The sequence below is a fragment of the Pinus tabuliformis genome, chromosome J (assembly GCF_031772625.1).
Source record: "Pinus tabuliformis cultivar Carrire ecotype Pingquan chromosome J, CPIR1, whole genome shotgun sequence".
Taxonomy (NCBI): domain Eukaryota; kingdom Viridiplantae; phylum Streptophyta; class Pinopsida; order Pinales; family Pinaceae; genus Pinus; species Pinus tabuliformis.
Genome location: NC_142295.1, coordinates 373,259,557 through 373,280,790, shown reverse-complemented (window position 1 = coordinate 373,280,790; position 21,234 = coordinate 373,259,557). Strand labels below are relative to the sequence as shown.

The 21,234-nt window shown below is 34.8% G+C and overlaps 1 protein-coding gene across 1 annotated transcript in view; it reads right to left on the bottom strand.

Annotated features, from left to right (window-relative positions):
• LOC149227292 (uncharacterized) overlaps nucleotides 1-19,380 on the bottom strand; it is a 162,841-nt gene extending 143,461 nt beyond the window's left edge. The window contains exons 1-2 of the mRNA XM_089380455.1: nucleotides 19,267-19,380; nucleotides 19,027-19,150 (exon numbers count right to left, since the gene is read on the bottom strand). The gene's annotated coding sequence lies outside the window, so the exon portion shown is untranslated. The remainder of the gene's footprint in view (nucleotides 1-19,026; nucleotides 19,151-19,266) is intronic.
• Between the last annotated feature and the right edge of the window lie 1,854 nt (nucleotides 19,381-21,234).

Below are 21,234 nucleotides of genomic sequence, written 5' to 3'. Positions count from 1 at the left end.
TGATCAGAGTTTTATTAGAGGATTCTGCTAGACCATTTCCTTGTGGATAATATGAGGTGGAATGAACAAGTTTGATACCCATTGAATCACATTTTTCCACCAGCTCCTTTGCCCTGAAAGCTATTGCGTTATCTGTAATTAATTTGTGTGGGCAACCAAACCTGCTGAAGATATTCTTTGTTAAAAACTTGATGACCACATTATGATCAGCCTTCCTTGTGGGTATTGCTTCAATCCACTTAGTGAAATAATCAGTGGCTACTAATATCCATCTATGTTGGCCACTGGAATGTGGATTGATTTCTCCAATGAAATCCAAACCCCAGTGCTGAAAAGGTCCTTTTGCAATTATTGGTTTTAGGGGCAGGGATTTCAATTGTTGCTTACCTTCAAATCTTTGGCACCTGTCACAAGATTTAACAAAAGCAAATACATCAGAAAATAAAGTGGGCCAATAGTACCCAGTTTTGAGAATTTTGTGGGCTATGGTTTTCCAATAATGGTGCCCTCCACACATGCTGTTATGAAACTGCTGCATAACTTCTTTTGACTGTTCTTTATCCAAACATCTTAAAAATATTCCAGATGGATCCCTCCAGTAGAGCAGGTTTTCCATGATCCAATATTTTGTTGCTCTAAGTTTCAAAATTCTGGCTTGACTTGTACTTAAACCTGGAGGGATTTCTAGCTTCAACAAGAAATTAATTATTTCAGCATACCAATTACATGAAGCTAGATTCTCGGCCACTGATTGTTTTCTCTGTGGTTCAGCTATTTCTTCCTTTTCTGCCTGACCATTTTCTGCATTTGCATATAGGAAATCAATATCTAAAGACCTGCAATTTTCTTCAGCTAATAATTTGGCAAGACCCTGACCTCTGACCAGCTTGGTAGGCTTCAGCTCAATATTGAATTCTATCATTTTTGCAATCCATTTTGCTCTTCTTCCATCAACATCAGGTTGTATTAAGACATCTTTTATTGCAGCAGAGGGCACAAATGCAATTATTTTTTAATGCAAGATATAAACCCTGAAAGCCTTTAAGGATTTAATAAGAGCATATGCCTGTTTTTCTATAATATCATACCTCAGTTCAGCATCCCTCAAATTCTTGCTGAAAAATGCCACTGGATGCTCTGAACCTTCTTCATCTTGCTGCAATAGAACAGCTGCAATGGTGTCTTCAAAGGCAAAAGAAAATATGGGGAACTCCTTGCTATAATCTGGGCTGCTTAGTGTGAGAGCTTCCATAATGGCTTTTTTGATGGAATCAAATGATCTTTTTGCTGCATCGGTCCATCTTACCTCTGCTCCTTTCTTCAACATGGAGGTTACATGCTTCACCAGTTCTGCAAAATTTGGAATAAACCTCCTGACAAAATTGATTTTTCCCAGAAAGGATTGGATATCCTTCTTTGATCTAGGGACAAACAAAGTCTGTATGGCTTTTACTCTTTCTGGGTCAATCCGAACATCTGCAGCAGATACAATATGTCCTAACAGCTTGCCTTCATTTAAAGCAAATTGAGATTTTTTCGGATTGACTGAAATTCCAAACCTCCTGCACTTTAGAAACACTTTTTTCAAATGCTGCAAATGATTTTGATGACTGTTGGAGTAAATTGTTATATCATCAAGGTAGATCAGCACAAACTTGTCCTTTTCTCCCACAAATGCTATATCCATAGCTCTCTGAAAGGTAGCTCCAGCATTCATCAACCCAAATGAAAGTGCCCCAAGGAGTGGTAAATGCAATCTTTTCTTGATCATCTGGGTGCACGGAAACCTGATTGAAGCCTGAAAATCCATCTAAAAATGACATCACTTTAGCTCCTGAGATTTTTTGCAGTAAATGCTCCATCTTTGGCAGAGGATAGTTGTCTTTCTTGGAGCACTTGTTTACGTTTCGGAAATCAACACGCAGTCTGATTTCTCCACTCTTCTTCCTCACCACCATTAAATTAGCCACCCATTTTGAATATCTGAGAGGTACTATAATCTTGGCAGCCAGCAATTTTTTAATCTCTTTTTCAATCAATGGAAGAAGCATGGGATTTATTGGTCTCAGCTTCTGTTTAAAAGGAATAGTGTCTTTTTCCAGAGGGAATTTGTGTTGAATTATACTCTTGTCATAAGTTTTCAGGTCACTATATTCCCAGGCAAACACATCAGCAAATTGCCTCATTAAATTGCAATATTCAGCACTTTGAGCAGCTGACAAATGAGTGGACAGATTTACGAATTTGGGCTGACCTGGTCTTCCTATATCATGCTTACAGACTACATATTGGTCTTCTTTTTGGGCAGCTTTGTAAGGTACATCATTTTGGTCAAACAGTCTTTCAAGAGGAATTAGACCCTTAGGAATATGGTTACTAGGAAGCTGGACTATACTGTCTTTACCAATTTTATTTCTAAGCCGGGACTTGGGATTCTCTTCCAAGGCATCATTTTCTTGGTCAATTTGCATCTCAGAAAATTCATCAATGACTTGAAGGAATCTATTCAACTCATTATCATCTTCAAAAACTTTCCAATGGTGGACATTATCAGGCAAGGATGGTCTATACATCATTTGTACTTCATAAACTAATCTGGGAGGCATGGGAGGCATAAACATACTAGCAGAAACAGCAAGGGAATCAGCAAGCTGATTTTGGGCTCTAGGAATATATGAAATACAAAAAAAATCAAAGGAATCTCTGATTCTCCATACCTCATCTCTGTATGCTTTCAGCCTTGGGTGCTTTGCCTGAAATGTTTTATTTACTTGCTGAATTATCAGGTCAGCATCTCCAAACACCTTTAAATTCTTGATACCTCTGTCTTTTGCTGCGTTAAGGCCCAACAGCAGTGCTTCATATTCTGCTATATTGTTTGTCACTTGAAAACCCAGCTTGAAAGACAACTGAATGCTTTCTTGGATTTAAGAGATTTGTGGTTTGTATCTTTTGAATCATTGACCGGAGAATCCACAGTATGAACATTTTTATACCAACGTTTCAAATCCCAAATGGGATCCATCATCAGGGTTTGAGAATGATGATAAAAGAAGAGCAGATTAGACAGAATAAATACTCATGAGGATAAATTTTAAGGAACAACACACTGTCGGCTAGAATCTTAATTTAATTTAATTTTATTTATATTTATATTTATATTTTTAATTTATTTTTATTTTTAATAAATTACTTTTATTTTATTAAAATTTTTGAAGAGTTTGAATGCTTTCTTGTTGTGGAGATACTAACACCACCCCTACTCCTGCAGTCTCCCTGGAACATGCTCCATCAAAGAACATCTCCCAAATTTGACTTCCTTGCTCTTTCACGGCCCGAACTGTTGGTTTCCTGAGCTGTATCTCAGCCTTCTGAGATTCTTCCATTTGGAGAATGCATGCTCCAAAATCAGTGTCCACTGCGTATATTGGATGATTTGTAGGATTCTTCTCATCACTAATAATGTATGCCAGCTGTGCTTCTCTATATAACCTCCTGCTTTCTCCTCCAAAAACTGGGACAGTGGCATAAGATAAATCATTCTGCAAGGTGCCACCTAGTCTCTTAATCCACCCTCTAGACAGCAGCATACCAAACTTAGGAGGTACATCTGCTACCACAATATTCATCATTATACTCTTCATGGGCAGCTGAGTTAGGGTAATGGCCAGATCTTTAATTAATCCAAGACATTTCACCTTCCTTGAATCAAAAGAAAATAAATCATGATAGGGTCTAGTGATATCAAGGCCTAACTCTTCCATGACAGCTTTGGGCATTAAATTATGGTTGACCCCTGTGTCTAGCAGGCAATTGTGGAGGATTTTGTCATGAATGGTCAATGAGACATAAAAAGATGGAGAATTATCATGTACAGGCTCAATCATAGGGTTGAGCACAATGGCAGGCTTGTCATCTTTTAAATTGACAAAGTCAGTGGAGGTTTGTTTGGTTTCTAGCTCAAGGGCTTCAAGGATAGCCTTCCTAAATAATTCACTCTTCACCAACTCAACCAGAGGCACATATATTTTCAATTTCTGAACTTCGGATTCAAAGCTGAAAGAAGAAGATGATTTATCAGAACTTTTTACCTCTTGAACTGGAGATTTGAGGATGACTGGATAAGCTGCTGGTCTTCTCTGCTTGATATTCTATGATTCTGTTTGGACAGCAGCTCTTTGGGCAGGATTCTCCTTGGCATTTTTTGCATTCGACCTCAAGTTATATCTTTGCTGGTCACCTGTTTTTAGAACAGCTCCTCTATCCCACTCTTGGTTGTTTTGTTCTTGCAACAAAGACTTTGCATATGCAGCCAAAGTCAGAAAGGAAGCACTGCCTTTATCCTCCATGCAGTGGATTTCATCCTCATCTTCTTCCAATTGTTCCTCCTCCATGACTACATTTTGGAAGGGAGCTTTAATTTTCTGATCTTCTTTTGAATCCTCACCCCTCTGCATTATTTGTAACTGCTCATTTGCTTTTCTGTATGGATTCGAATATCTTGGAGCAAATGTGTTCTGCTGCCTTGTTTTTCCTGAACTCTGCTCAATCTTTAGCTTAGAAATTTCAGCAGCCAATGACTCTATCATCTTAGTCATTTTATCTAATTTAGGCTCTGAAGTTGAGGCAGAGGAAGAAGAAGCCTCGCTTTTCTGTCTCCTTCTGTCATAGTGACTTTTAAGTTTTTCTACAGCCATAATATTAGACTCTACCTCTAGAGCTACATCTTACATATCTGCTAGAGTAGCACATCTTCTTTCTCTCAATAATAAGCAAAAATCAGAGTCAAAAGCATTAGCATATGTGAGTTTGGTAGAAGTAGGAGTTGGCTTCACCTCAGCTGGTATTTTACTGTACATTCTATTAAATCTTTTATTAAAATTAGGCAAAGATTCCCCATTTTCTCTCTTCAGGTTACCAAACTCTGTATGATAATACAGCAAGTCCTTTTTATCTCCCCATTGCTTCAAAAACGCTTCATCTAGTGCTTCAATATCAGCAATAGATCTAGGGGTCAATTCTCTGAACCATTTTCTGGCCTCTCCATCAAGGCTCTGGACAAAAACTCTCATCCACACATCATTCTCACTTATATCTAAATTATCAGCATAACTGTAAAAAGCTTCAAGGTGTTCTTCTGTTGTTACTCCCTCTGTACCAGTGAATTTAGGCATATATTTCTGATATTCTCCCACAGGCATAGGATTTAAAGGCACAGGCAACACCAATGGTCCATATCTGGCAGCTACAATTCTTTCTATCCTCATAGGTGCTTGCTGTCCTGCCATGATTGGAATATTTGGAAGAATACTAGCAGATTGAATGGTAGGGAGTAATGTGATGGATGGCAGAGATAAAGGGATGTTTTGGACTGAATGGGAAGCTTTCTTTGGACTAAGATTCAAAGGGGAACTAACTACACAAGGGGCTGAACTAATCTCTGGATGAATTTCCTTATTAACAGTGTTGATTTCTAAATCTTCAGCAATAACTTTATCTTTCAGAGATGAATTAGATTTCTTAGGCTTACCTGATCCTGATGCCCCTTTCTGTGAAGCTTTCTTCGATTTAACAGTCCTCTCAGGTTCAGGCACTGGTTCAGCTGGTGATTTTTGAGGATTTCTTCGAGTATGTCTCACAAACTGAGCCAGAACTTTGATGTGGAGTCACGAAAGGATGGTCTTCCACCAGCGGAGTTGCCAGAGAGATGATTACAACCATAAACTATGTTCAAACCTTGTCTGTCATCAAAGCTTGAAGCTGTGTCGTTTTCCCAGGGAAGCTGAGCTTCGATTCTCGATCCCCGGCAACGGCACCAATTAATGTTATCACCCCAAGAAACTCACCTAGATTTTATATCAGTGATGCTCGGGAACATTACAAACCCAACAAAATGTTGGATAAAATGATGGATGAATGAAAGAAATGTTGTATATTCAAGCTAGATAACCACTCCTACTATGCTTGACCCCAGACATGGGTGAACAACCTCAGACTGCAAGGCTTTCAACTACCAACTACTCACAGTTTAAGGAATAGGTGATATGGAGAATACTGACCACACCAGCAGATGCACAAGACCCTGTGATTGTCGGATGCAACCAGTTAAAAGGTCTGTAAATCTGTTTCCTAATGCACAGACAGGGTGACAGCTCTCTGGCATTAAAACAATAGAAACCTGCATACAAATTCAGTGATACATGCTAAATCCAAACACAGAGGTGGGATGACAGCCCCTCTAATGCTAAACATTAACAGCACATGAATAAATGTGGAACAGGCACAGCCTGGAACAAGAAAAAGAAATGGGAAGTGAGTGATTAACAAAAGAAGCTTGCATTAGCTGAAAATGAAGACCAGACGCTACATGTATCACAGTAGTTACAGTCTCCAGAAGTTGAATCTTACAACAAAATAACATTCATCAACATATTACATCACTTTTCTGATTATATATAAAATTTGTTTACAAAATATCTCTGCTAGGCTATGCGTGGAGGTGTCTTAATGGATCACCAACCACATTTACAGTTAGATAGGGGTCCTCTGCTACATTCTAACTGTTTTAAATGAACAAAATGGCTCTTTTGTACTCCAGTGTCCTTTCTGAACAATTGAAATATTATCTTCATAATTTTCAATAACTGTTACTGTTATTGAACTTCTCGAGGAACAATTTCCTCATCCTTGGTTGTATTGTCTTTGAATGCAGGTAGCTGAAGAATTAATGTGCACACTGTTGCATTATCACCCCTTCTTTGCGCGCATGAGTCGAGTCAAAAACACTGAAAAACGCCTTGGAAAGGGACGAAGAACCGAGATGAAACATTGATCGTCGGATGGCAAAAGGGACGACCAAGATCTGCTATCGGGAGGCAATGGGAAGGCACAAAGGCGCAACTTGAACATGAGTCGTCAGATTAAAGAAATGGACGGCGAAGATTCGATCTGAGAGACCAATGGGGGCAAACAGGAATGGAGGGATGAGGGCCGTTGGATCGTAGGCGGCAGATCCAACGGTTGACGGGAGTGGAAGGAGCACGACAATTAACGGGCAGGGAGTCGTACCGGAAGGGCGGTAAACAGTTTTCCCGCACCGCTTTCGGGCAATAGCGATAAACGTACAAAGGTGGCACGACGCAATAAAACTAAGACACGTGGCTTGAGGGTCCGTCGGGAAACAGCTTTCCCCGCGAGCTATCAAACGCGCAGGTTCACGGAGCGGGGGGAAGCGTACACCGTCAAATGATAAGGCAGGCATGATCGGACGGTCGGGGAATAAATATGCGCTCCGGGGTTGATGTGACGGAAAACGGTCTCGGCGGGTAATGATTTTTATTATATGCGCGGTTATATAATGCAAGGTTATAAGGTTTCGCTTCGCGCCCGGGACTAAGCGAAATGGAATTATAACGGGGTTTACAAGGAAAAATAGAGAAAAACGCCAACAACGGGGTTAAGGGAGAGTAGGGAAAATGAAAGGGAAGAAGGAAAGCGACAAATAAGAACCCTTTGTGAGCACAACCAACATGGCCGGACCTGTTCTTTGACCATCAAATATTAAAGCATGTAGCAGCGCTAACAGGTACCCATATACTTCATCTCTCAAGCATAAACCGATCAATTCTCAAATGAATTCAAAGAAGTCATTGTATATAATTTCCCTCCTATAAAGCCTCCATGCCTTCTCTCTCAATATAGGGTATCCTTACAACTAATCAACAATCCAATTAGGTGTACATCATGGCTTTTTAAACCTCCAGTTGGCATGGTAAATGGGAAAACACTTTCACTTACAAGAAACTTCAATCCCTTTAAGAGGCTTCCACCATTCAAGAGTTCCTTCGTGAATTCAAGAGTTCCTTAGTGAACTCTATAGTACTTTCTTTTAGCTATTTTGAGAGAAATACTTCTTTTGAGTCTCCTCTTTGAAATGAAAGCTTCTACTCTTACACCTAATTCCACACCAACAATGACCTTCTAATTACCACAAACATTTAACTCGGATCTTTTTTTATCTAACCAGTCCTAACCAAACTCACTTGTTAAGACTCACAAAGGGCCTTTCATACCAAAAAAAACCATCACAAAGGGTCTTTCATACCAAAGAAAACCATCCTAGTTTTCCATGGGGTTGGGGAGTCATCCTCCCCTATCTTCTTAGTCTTGACTTCATATAAGATAAGGCCTATAGAAATGATGAACTATTAACCAATACCAAGACTAACATCTAAAAATCCTATTCTCTTACAAACACATGATAGGAGCATATAAGGATCCAAAAGCAAGAATATGAAGGCTATATAGCCATTAAAACCAAATTTATCATTTCATTTCATAAACAACATCGCATAGCCCATAATACTCATTCAGAAGACAAAAACATAACTAGTACAAATCATTAACATCCTTTCTTTTTCATTAATAGGATTTAGATTAGAGAGATGCATCCCACAAGGTTACTTATCTAATCTTAATTATTCGTTTAAGACCTCTAGTCCCTACAAGCGTGCATAGATTATCTCACAAACCATGTTCGATTTGAACCCTTTGAGATTTTTTTATGGAAATATTTGTAGAATATCAAAGTAGCTTCGAAACTGGTGAAATTGACAAAACAATACCCTAGGTTGCACCTATTTTTGAAATCAATTGTTAAGTACACAAAATCGAAGGAAGACTCAACTTCATCTGAGCCCACACTAGTGAAGACACTTTTCGTTGTCATTGTGGAGAACTAGCAAGGAAGCACTTATCCAAAAATTAAACCAATGAACACTTTTCGTGTCAAGACATCTATAGTTTGAATTGCAACATGGTTGACAAAGTCTCCAAAAATTGCAAATGTTACCAACATTGTTGAACCAATAGAAACACCCTTTCCAATGGCGATAGTAGTGTTTTCAGCTACATCAAGGGCATCATTCCTTTCATGGATCCTATGACTCATGCCAACCATCTCAATAATTCCACTAGCATTGTCACTTATGGGTCCAATATATACATCAATGGCCAATCACTATTGCAATTTTTTTGAGCATGAACAAAGAAACTACTCCAATGCCATACATGGAAGCCAAACTAAAACTGATAAAAATTCTTAGAAATACTAACAAACTGTATTCCAAATCCAACCCGAATATAACTTTAGTTGCCTCTCCCACAATGCCAATGGTCATCACTACTGCATGGATGGTCTTCAAGAATGTTCCTTTCAACCTTGCCAACAAGATCAACACGTGCATATGTTGTTTTGGTGTCAATACCATCAACTATAGTGCTATAAAAGAACCTCCAACACCATAACTAATGCATGGATACTCTTCAAGAATGTTCCTCTCAACCTTACCAACAAGATCAACACTTGCATATGTTGTTTTGGTGTAAATACCATCAACTATATTGCCATAAAAGAACCTCTCCAACACCATAACAACCCTAGCAGGAGGCATCCAGAGTAGGAAAACTAAAAAAATTTACAATAAAAACTAAAAAATTTACAATAAGAAAGTACCCCAACATAGGAAACAAACCATAAGCAAAGGTGTATGGCACACAAAGTACTATAAAAAAAACTTTACAAGTATTGGTGATAGAATTCGGCGAAGAGCTCATAATCCAATTAAGCGAGAAAACCCATTTGTTTTAACTTCTAGAACTTTATTCACGAGTTGTCATCTATAAGGGTCTCCATTTAACTCAAGAATACCAATTTCATCCATATTTTGAGAAATATAAGCCGAAAATCCCAATCATGATAGAGAAAGAACTACAAAAATTTCATCCATAGGAACCCGCAAAGGGACTACCACCAGCATATTGAACAAAAAATTGATCAAAACATATATCACGATGGTCCATAACATTAGAAGAATACAACCTTTCATGACCATTATATACCATTTTAAGAACTGCGTGAAAAGAACTATGAAGCTATGAACTCTTAAATAGTCTATTAAATATCCAACTCCAGTTGCTACAACCCAGATGACATAACATTGATACTATTGAAGGCATAAAGACCGTTGCACTTAATGCCATGGGTAATTGGAAGGTATGGAATTAACTGAAACGAACAGAAACTCTGATTTATAATGACATCAACTGAAACGAGCAGAAAATAATAACAATACACCTCTGGCTGCAGCGATCCAAAGTTCAAACACACATTCGTTTAGAATTCCATCCTCCACTGCAGAGCGAGGCATTTGAATGAATGCGCGAGAGAAATTTGATGTAAAATGCTATCTTTAATCACCTTAAACACATAACAGGGTTTAGGGTTCACGCCTTAAAAAAGAAAACGGGGCTATGGTAGGAGTATAGTTCCACAATCTCGTTTCTCGTGTCCAGTGGGCAATCCAGTGGAGAACTTGTGTCGATTGCGGAATTCTCAGAATAAAAAATAATTAATCTCGTAGATTAGATTTCCTGAATCCGCAATCCACGTAAGATGAGAAAGTGACACGCTGATTTAAAAAAATGTTAAAAGTATCCACAATCGCATTTGTTTTATTTCTCCCATCGTAGTAATTGCATTAATAAAATATATTCATTTTGCATTAAACGCATTTGTTTTATTTCTCCCATCGTAGTAATTGCATTAATAAAATATATTCATTTTGCATTAAATGCACATTTTAAATTGTTGTCATCCAGGCAGAGTCAAAGAGATGCCCCACTCGGCGGCTGGCTGACACTAAATGCACACATTTTAAATTGTTGTCATCCAGGCATAGTCAAAGAAATGCCCCACTCGACGGCTGGCTGACCCTAAATGCAAATTTTAAATTGTTGTCATCCAGGCATAGACAAAGAAATGTCTACAAAGAAATGTCTCCAATGGGCCCTCCAATTGTAATAACTGCATTAATAATTAAAGAGCGTTCTTTTTATGTGGGTCATTTTTTGATGTTGGAAGACGCTCCGTTTAAATTTGTCCAAATCGCTCCAATTAATTAGGAATTTCAAATGTGAGTATCATCATCTGCAACTCTAAACTTTATTTTAATTATTTTAGCACACATTGTCACCATCTGCAACTCATTATCGAATTTCTCAGTCAAATTCTATCGATGATTCCAATAACAGTTTGTTAATTTTGAACCCATCATCATTATAGTTAACTAAGACGATAGGTAGTTATGTCTATTCCCAAGCACCTTTCATTTAATCATTCACTAATTTTACTATGTAAATTAAATATCGGTTGGTAAACATTTTGTCTAACCAAACCAAAATTTTTATATTTTCAAAAATATACATTAAATATACTCAAGGATTGGAGTAGTTTGTATCTTTGAGTTGTTTGCACAAAGAAATGGGAGACATGAGTTGTGACTCATGTCTGCGGTAGAAATAATAAAACATTAAAGATAATAAAACATTAAAGATTAACGGTTACAGATTATTATTTAGACATTGATAAAATATAAAAAGTTATTAAACATTAAATATTTAACTTTAATAAAATATTAATTAATAAAACATGTTGACTAATAATTGAATTTTAAATATTAATAAAACATTGAAGATTAACAAAACATTATTAAAATAGTAAATATTAATAAAACATTAAAAATTAATAAAATATTATTAAAACATTAAAAATTAATAAATCATTAAACATTGAATATGATAAAATATTAAACGTTAATAAAAAATGAAACATTGAACATAAATTGAATCAAAGATTAAACATTAATAAAACATTAAATATTAAAAAAATATTATTAAAACATTAAACATTCATAAAACATTAAATATTCTTAAAACATTGTAGCTAAAAGCATTATAACTATAGAATATTGTGAACATTTATGAAAAATAAATTATAAATATTGAATAATGAATAAAGAAATACAAATATAAAAAACAAAAGATGTTTAAATATATTTGAAGATATAATTATTAAAGAACAAATATATATATATATATATAAACTTGAAAAAATAAACAAATAGAATAATAAAAATTATAAATATAAAAAATATTAAAAATATTGTATAAAATATAAATATGGGAAAAAGAAATTTAATAATTAATAATTAAAAATATATATATTAAAAGGATTTGAAATTTATAATATTGAAAAATATAGATTCTAAATATTGGAAATTTTAAAACAGATGTGACATTTAAAAAATGAAATGTTTTGGAGAATTTAGAAAATATAAAAATATTTAATAAGGAAGAGCGCAATAGAGAATATGGGAAATTTTATTTTTAAAAAAATAATTAATATTTGATATTAGGAAAAATAAATGAAAATAGAGATATTCATTTATGAAATGGCAATTAATAGGGTTTGGTTTGGTGGAGGATAGTCAGAGAAATGTCCACAACCGTGTTTCTCTCGTGTCGGATGGTAGCTGACAATAACTGCAAACTTTGCAATCATATTAAAAAAAATGTTGTCATCGAGCGTTGGCGCGTGCATAGTCAAAATATGTCCACAATATTATGTGTCGTCTACCTAATGCGGATGATGGTTAGTGGTTAAAATTTGGGTAAAAAAATTTAAGAAAGTTTGAATTATAGTTAAAAAAATCTACAATATTATGTTTAGTGTACTTAATGTGGATGGTTAGTGGTTAAAATTTTAGTTAAAAAATTTGAAAAGTTTGAATCATATTTTTATCATGAAAATAGATTTCAGCGCCATCAAAAATTTCTAGAACACCTAAATTTTAAAGTTTAATAACTATAATGAGATTTAAAAAAATTCCTACCAAATTTTATCAAAATCTAACTTATTTTATATTTTCAAAACAAAATACAATCTACTTAAAAAAAATCTTATTTTCTCTTATTTTTTACCTTTATCTTCTCCCATGGTAATAACTTTTTCCAGGCAAATCTTATTTTCTCATATTTTCTTTATCTTTTCCCATGGTAATAGCTGCATTAATAATATAATCATTTTTCCACCAAATGACGACAGCCTTACTCGGCTGGGTGACGTTAAATGCACATTTTTAATTGTCGTCATCCAGGGTTTGGCAAGACTCCGCTACAGGCATAGTCAAAACAAAGCATTTTCCATGTAATTCATGTTTTGATGGGATAAATCGCGCTGTCCAAATTTGTTTCACGAAGGTAGGCATGGCGATTTTGAAAGCGATTTCGTTTAATTACCAACTAACGAATTAAATAGTTGGTAAACCATCATAGGTTGGTAAACATCTCTATCATGGTTAGTAAATCTTACCAACTATTTATAAAATTAAATGATCTGCCAATAATGATAAATATCTAACGCCAAATATTAATTTATTATATATTTTATAATAATAATAATAATAATAATAAAACTATAAAATCAATTAAATTAGAATTTTATTTTAATGTAGCTTTGTTATTATTAATAATTATTAAAATGTATTATATATTTATATTATTAATAATTAAAAACTATAAAATTAATTAAATTAGAATTTTATGTTAATGTAGCTTTGTTATTATTAATAATTATTAAAAGATTTTGATAAAAAAAAATTAGATTAATCATATCATGAGTGTTTTTGATCGATATTTTGAATAATCTAATGTGGTTTATCTTCACGACAAAGGTGAAATTTTTTGAGATCAAAGCTTTAGCCTCTGAACTCCGCCCTAAGCATTGGAAGAGGTTTGTTGACAATAGGTGTGTCGTTTGGCCACATAGTCTTGAAAAATTAAATTTGTTTCTCCAATACATCTTAATTCCCAATCTGACTCCATCAAATTCACGATGGAAATCAAGGTAGATGGATGCCTCCCTTTTTTTTATATTCTCCTATCTAGAATGGATGATGGTTCTGTATCTCATCAAGTTTTTCACAAAAAAGCGCACACAGAACAATATCTTCATTTCAGTTCTCATCATTTTCTAGCACAAAAACTCGGGGTTCTCAACACCCTTGTGACCCGTGCTCTAAGAATTTATGATGAGAATCGCTTAGAAGAGGAAAAATCTCATCTTCTAAAAGTTTTTGAAAATAACAGCTATAGCAGGCAACAAGGCCTCAAAGATTTTCTAAGGGCTAGTAAAGAATTAAGGATTAAACCTTCTCGTGATGATACAATCTCAAGTGTTCAACTTCCCTTTATACAGGGGACCACCGATAAGATTTCATATTCTTAAAATAAACAAAGTCGCTGCTACCTTCAAACCCCTTAATACCATTAGAAATTCTCTTAGATCCGTCAAAGATCATGTAAACCCTAAAGACATGAAAGGGGTCTACTCCATCCCATGTTCTTGTGGGATTCCCTACATTTGGAAACTGGTCGCTCCATTAACCAAAGAATCCAAAAACATGCAACATATATTAAGCACAACCGCTCTCGTTCCTTAGCTTTAGTTGAACATGCAGTGAAATCCAATCACCATGTCTACATAGAGGATTCTTGGGTCATCGCCAAAGTTGATCACTTCCATCATATAAATCTTGGGGAAGCCATTGAAATTGAAAAGCACACTATTAATCTTAACATGTACAATGGTTGGAATTTAAGTAGAAGTTGGATCTCCACCTTCTTTTCGTAATATATATATATATATATATATATATATATATATATATATATATATATATATATATATATATATATAATTTAATTTATTATTTTTACTTTTATATTGCAATATATATCCTCTTTGACCTCCCTATTAAAATATTATTCAATATTTTATTCAATGTTTTAATATAATAATATTTAAATGTAATTGTTGAATATTATTCATTTTTTAATAATAACAATATTAAACTTAATTTTTTATTATATATTTACAAATATTCAAATCTTATTATATTATTATTAAATTAATCTAACTAATTTGAATTCAATATTATTTTAATTAAAATAAAACATAACAAAATAATAATAAATTTATTCAACTAATTTTTAACAGCTATTTCCTAACGGCTAACTCTGAAACCATATGCATCCTTGCTATTTAAACATTTTGACTAACTGATTTTTCACCTTTGTCCTCAGGATGAACCACATTAGATGATTCGAAACGCCGACCAAAAAAACCCATGTTGTGATTAATCCCAAAGAATTTATCAAAATTAGTATGATCACAAAAGTCTACAATCAAGAATTATTAAAAGAATTATTTTTATGATGGGGTGAGTAATGGGATTGATAACCTGGTGGGGATTCATGCACACCACTTTGGGCTAATGGAGAATGAGCGACATTAAATTTTGAGGGCGGCATGGCCACCCCTGCACATGCAACCACATGCAAAGTGTTATGAGGCTCTATTTGGCTACAAGATTATATGACATGGTTGTTATTTAGTGGGGTTGGCTCTTATCAAGCTTGCAATGTAAAGGGGAGGGTTTTCTTTCTTGATACAGAGAGGGAGAACCTAGGTCTGGTTGTTTTTAACTGTTATAGCGTTGGGAGTCAACACTCAAGGGGTTAGCCTAAGGCAACAGGTCCTTTTCCTTTGGCTCTGGAATTCCCAGTGTAGTAAAACCTTTTTGGAATTGTAGGTCAACAAGTCTCCTAGACCATATTACTTTGTTGTTTATTTTTGTGGGTGGGGTTTACTCGAATACTACAATTCAAATGGCCCATTCTCCACAATAGTTGTCTTTATAAATGTCTCAACCACATCGAGCTTTGTCCTCTACAAGAACCTATCTTGCCTTCATTAGATTGCACTTGCTTCCAACGAAGATTTTCATAATTCCCACATCAAGTAAATGTGAAGTTCTTCTAGGCAGCGATAGATGTTTCGGAAAGTCTTGTATCTATCGTTGTGATATGAAAATGTTTAAGCTTTGAACTATACCTAACTAGTTGTGCACTTTAATCTCCTTTTTTCTTTACACAGCCTCCACATGGCTCCCGTCCTCTATGTTCCATAGTGAGGTAGGTTCCTTCGAATTTCTTCAACTATAACTTTCCACTCTATCCTCTACACAGATCTCTTTAAAAAATGGTTTTCCAAATATCCTTTATGTATCAATCACACACAGGACACAATTCTTCACATTTTTCACTAGGAAAAAATAACCCTTGGCAATAGAGATGTCCCCCTAAATCCACACTCGGATCTGATACCATCTTAAAAATTAACCAAAGAGAAAACCAAATTTACTAAGATAAACATCAATGCAACCACAAAACTCAAACACGCAATCATAACACCATGTTTACACTAGGAAAACCCCAACTCTAGGGAGTGATCCAGCTAACATAATTCCATTTTATATCTTGGCCAAAACCCTAGCCAAACCAGCCAAGTGAGCCTTCACTATTGGCATCCCCTATCCCATTACAATAGAGTCTTCACCTAGCCTTTTAAAGGCTTCATCACATAAATCCATGGGAACAAAACCATGGGAAACCAAAAAATCATGGACCCAAAACCACTATTGTTGACCTAATCAACATTGACTCTTTCCCCAAGTCAAGTTTACCTAATAGATACTTCTTGAAACTATAGATATCTTCACCAACCATGGGGGCACCAATATACTTCATCTCTCAAGCATAAACCGATCAATTCTCAAATGAATTCAAAGAAGTCATTGTATATGATTTCCCTCCTATAAAGCCTCCATGCCTTCTCTCTCAATCTAGGGCATCCTTACAACTAATCAACAATCCAATTAGGTGTACATCATGGATTTTTAAACCTCCAGTTGGCGTGGTAAATGGGAAAACACTTTCACTTACAGGAAACTTCAATCCCTTTAAGAGGCTTCCACTATTCAAGAGTTCCTTCGTGAATTCAAGAGTTCCTTAGTGAACTCTATAGTACGTTCTTTTAGCTATTTTGAGAGAAATACTTCTTTTGAGTCTCCTCTTTGAAATGAAAGCTTCTACTCTTACACCTAATTCCACACCAACAATGACCTTCTAATTACCACAAACATTTAACTCGGATCTTTTTTTATCTAACCAGTCCTAACCAAACTCACTTGTTAAGACTCACAAAGGGCCTTTCATACCAAAAAAAACCATCACAAAGGGCCTTTCATACCAAAAAAAACCATCCTAGTTTTCCACGGGGTTGAGGAGTCATCCTCCCCTATCTTCTTAGTCTTGACTTCATATAAGGTAAGGCCTATAGAAATGTTGAACTATTAACCAATACCGGGACTAACATCTAACAATCCTATTCTCTTACAAACACATGATAGGAGCATATAAGGATCCAAAAGCAAGAATATGAAGGCTATATAGCCATTAAAACCAAATTTATCATTTCATTTCATAAACAACATCGCATAGCCCATAATACTCATTCAGAAGACAAAAACATAACTAGTACAAATCATTAACATCCTTTCTTTTTCATTAATAGGATTTAGATTAGAGAGATGCATCCCACAAGGTTACTTATCTAATCTTAATTATTCGTTTAAGACCTCTAGTCCCTACAAGCGTGCATAGATTATCTCACAAACCATGTTTGATTTGAACCCTTTGAGATTTTTTTATGGAAATATTTGTAGAATATCAAAGTAGCTTCGAAACTGGTGAAATTGACAAAACAATACCCTAGGTTGCACCTATTTTTGAAATCAATTGTTAAGTACACAAAATCGAAGGAAGACTCAACTTCATCCGAGCCACACTAGTGAAGACACTTTTCATTGTCATTGTGGAGAACTAGTAAGGAAGCACTTATCCAAAAATTAAACCAATGAACACTTTTCGTGTCAAGACATCTATAGTTTGAATTGCAACATGGTTGACAAAGTCTCCAAAAATTGCAAATGTTACCAACATTGTTGAACCAATAGAAACACCCTTTCCAATGGCGATAGTAGTGTTTTCAGCTACATCAAGGGCATCATTCCTTTCATGGATCCTATGACTCATGCCAACCATCTCAATAATTCCACTAGCATTGTCACTTATGGGTCCAATATATACATCAATGACCAATCACTATTGCAATTTTTTTGAGCATGAACAAAGAAACTACTCCAATGCCATACATGGAAGCCAAACCAAAACTGATAAAAATTCTTAGAAATACTAACAAATTGTATCCCAAATCCAACCCGAATATAACTTTAGTTGCCTCTCCCACAATGCCAATGGTCATCACTACTGCATGGATGGTCTTCAAGAATGTTCCTCTCAACCTTGCCAACAAGATCAACACGTGCATATGTTGTTTTGGTGTAAATACCATCAACTATAGTGCCATAAAAGAACCTCCAACACCATAACTACTGCATGGATAGTCTTCAAGGATGTTCCTCTCAACCTTGCCAACAAGATCAACACTTGCATATGTTGTTTTGGTATAAATACCATCAACTATAGTGCCATAAAAGAACCTCTCCAACACCATAACAACCCTAGCACGAGGCATCGAGAGTAGGGAAACTAATAAAATTTACAATAACAACTATAAAATTTACAATAAGAAAGTACCCCAACATAGGAAACAAACCATAAGCAAAGGTATATGGCACACAAAGTACTATAAAAAAAAACTTTACAAGTATTGGTGATAGAATTCGGCGAAGAGCTCATAATCCAAGTAAGCGAGAAAACCCATTTATTTTAACTTCTAGAACTTTATTCACGAGTTGTCATCTATAAGGATCTCCATTTAACTCAAGAATACCAATTTCATCCATATTTTGAGAAAAATATAAGCCGAAAATCCCAATCATGATAGAGAAGAACTACAAGAATTTCATCCATAGTAACCCGCAAAGGGACTACCACCAGCATATTGAACAAAAATTTGATCAAAACATATATCACGATGGTCCATAACATACATTAGAAGAATACAACCTTTCATGCCCATTATATACCATTTTAAGAACTGCGTGAAAAGAACTATGAAGCTGTGAACTCTTAAATAGTCTATTAAATATCCAACTCCAGTTGCTACAACCCAGATGACATAACATTAATACTATTGAAGGCATAAAGATCATTGCACTTAATGCCATGGGTAATTAGAAGCTATGGAATTAACTGAAACGAACAGAAAATCTGATTCAAAATGACATCAACTGAAACGAACAGAAAACAATAACAATATACCTGTGGCTGCAGCGATCCAAAGTTCAAACACACATTCGTTTAGAATTCCATCCTCCAGTCCAAAGCGAGGGAGTTGAATGAATGCACGAGAGAAATTTGATGTAAAATGAGGATCTTTAATCACCTTAAATACATAACAAGGTTTAGGGTAATTGGAAGCTATGGAATTAACTTAAACGAACAGAAAATCTGATTCAAAATGACATCAACTGAAACGAACAGAAAACAATAACAATATACCTCTGGCTGCAGCGATCCAAAGTTCAGACACACATTCGCTTAGAATTCCGTCCTCCAGTCCAAAGCGAGGGAGTTGAATGAATGCGCGAGAAAAATTAGATGTAAAATGAGGATCTTTAATCACCTTAAATACATGACACGGTTTAGGGTTCACGCGCTAGTTCACGGTTTAGGAGCATAGTTCCACAATCTCGTTTCTCGTGTCCAGTGGCAACCCAGTGGAGAACGTGCGTCGATTGCGGAATTCTCGGAATCAAAAATAATATCCACGTAAGATGAGCAAGTGACACGATGATTTAAAAATGTTAACAGTATCCATAATCACATTTGTTTTATTTCTTCCATGGTAATAATTGCATTAATAAAATATATTTATTTTTCAATGCAAATGACAATGGCCCCATTCGCCGGCTGGCTGACATGTTACCCCACTCGGCGGCGGCCACCCCTATTTCCAGCTCTATAAACCCATTAATACACCCGTACGGACCTCGGACACGGACACTCTGACACCTATTTAATTGTCAAGCAAACACTTTCTGGGTAACAGTGATGAATGACACATTCTCTTTGTTATTTTATTTTCATGCGTGTCAAGTTGTACATCATATTCTATACTGCGCGTGTAACAATTTAATTAGTAGCATGGTTCTCAAATTCCAACCCTCTTCCACATAAAGTTGAACCGAGATTCTTTTGCTTTTGGTTATCAAAAGTAAAGAAATGGCGATAAAGTTGTAGGTGAATGGCACGTTCAAAATTTAATGTACAAAATTGTCTGGAGATATCCGTTGGAATTTGGATTTCACTGGATTCAAAATTTTGGCTTGATGATTGATATTTTAATAATAAATTTATTTTTTATCAATAAAGATTTATAAAAAAATTATCGTTATGTTTAAAAATTTCATATATTTATCATAAAAAAAACCAAAATGGTTATATAACACACATTTTTTTATTCATAAAAATTTAAAAAAAATATATTTTTCAATAAAATAGTTATGTTTAAAAATTTTATATATTTATCATAAAAAACCAAAATGATTATATAACACAAATGATTTATTAAGTTTTGAATTTTGGTTTGAAATTGTATGGAACACTTTATAATAAAATCTTCAGAAGTGGAAATTGAATGTTCTTGACCTATGCATGCCATAGCATTTGTATATATGAGATATGACTAAAGAGATCTAAAAGAGACTTTATGGGACATATAAGATGACCAATATAATAAAACTATTGAATGTTATCAATAAGAACTCAAAAGTAGATTAATTAATACAATTTATGTTGTGATTTACATAATTTAATACATACTATTAGATCTAAAAGATAAAATACATATTTTTCATAGTTTATTTTGGAATTGGATCATAGGATATACACTAATATTAACAAAATTGAATGCATAGTATGTGAATCTTTTAAAAAATAAAAGACTAAACTTATAATAAATGGATGCTTTATTACTAGAAGAATCACCAATTCCAAAAATTGGGTTTTCAAGAAAAAGCAACAAATACAACAACAACAAAAATCTTATTTTCTTGGATAGTTTTCACACCCACCTCTCATACGAGTTGTTGAACACTCAATGAAAAGCCAAAATAATAAAATCTTATTAAGGTTTCGACAATTGCCTCGTGCAATGCAATGTTGCTTCAAAGGTCTCCAAATATATTGGTGGGCAAATTAAAAACTACATTGAATCAACTTTTGACATTCCTTCGTCAAGTTTTTGAGCTCTTTATTAAACATTAATAATATGCTTTTAAGGTTTTTGAAAGTATTACAACAGGTCACATTGGCATAATAACACGAATAATTATTAAATCTGTACTTTTTTACTATGAAATCTCCTTGATAAATTCCAATATACTCGCTCCAAAAATCTCTCTCTTGTATTTGAACAGGTTTATTCAAATCTACAAGTTCGAAGGCCATTTGACTCGTTTTGAAGGG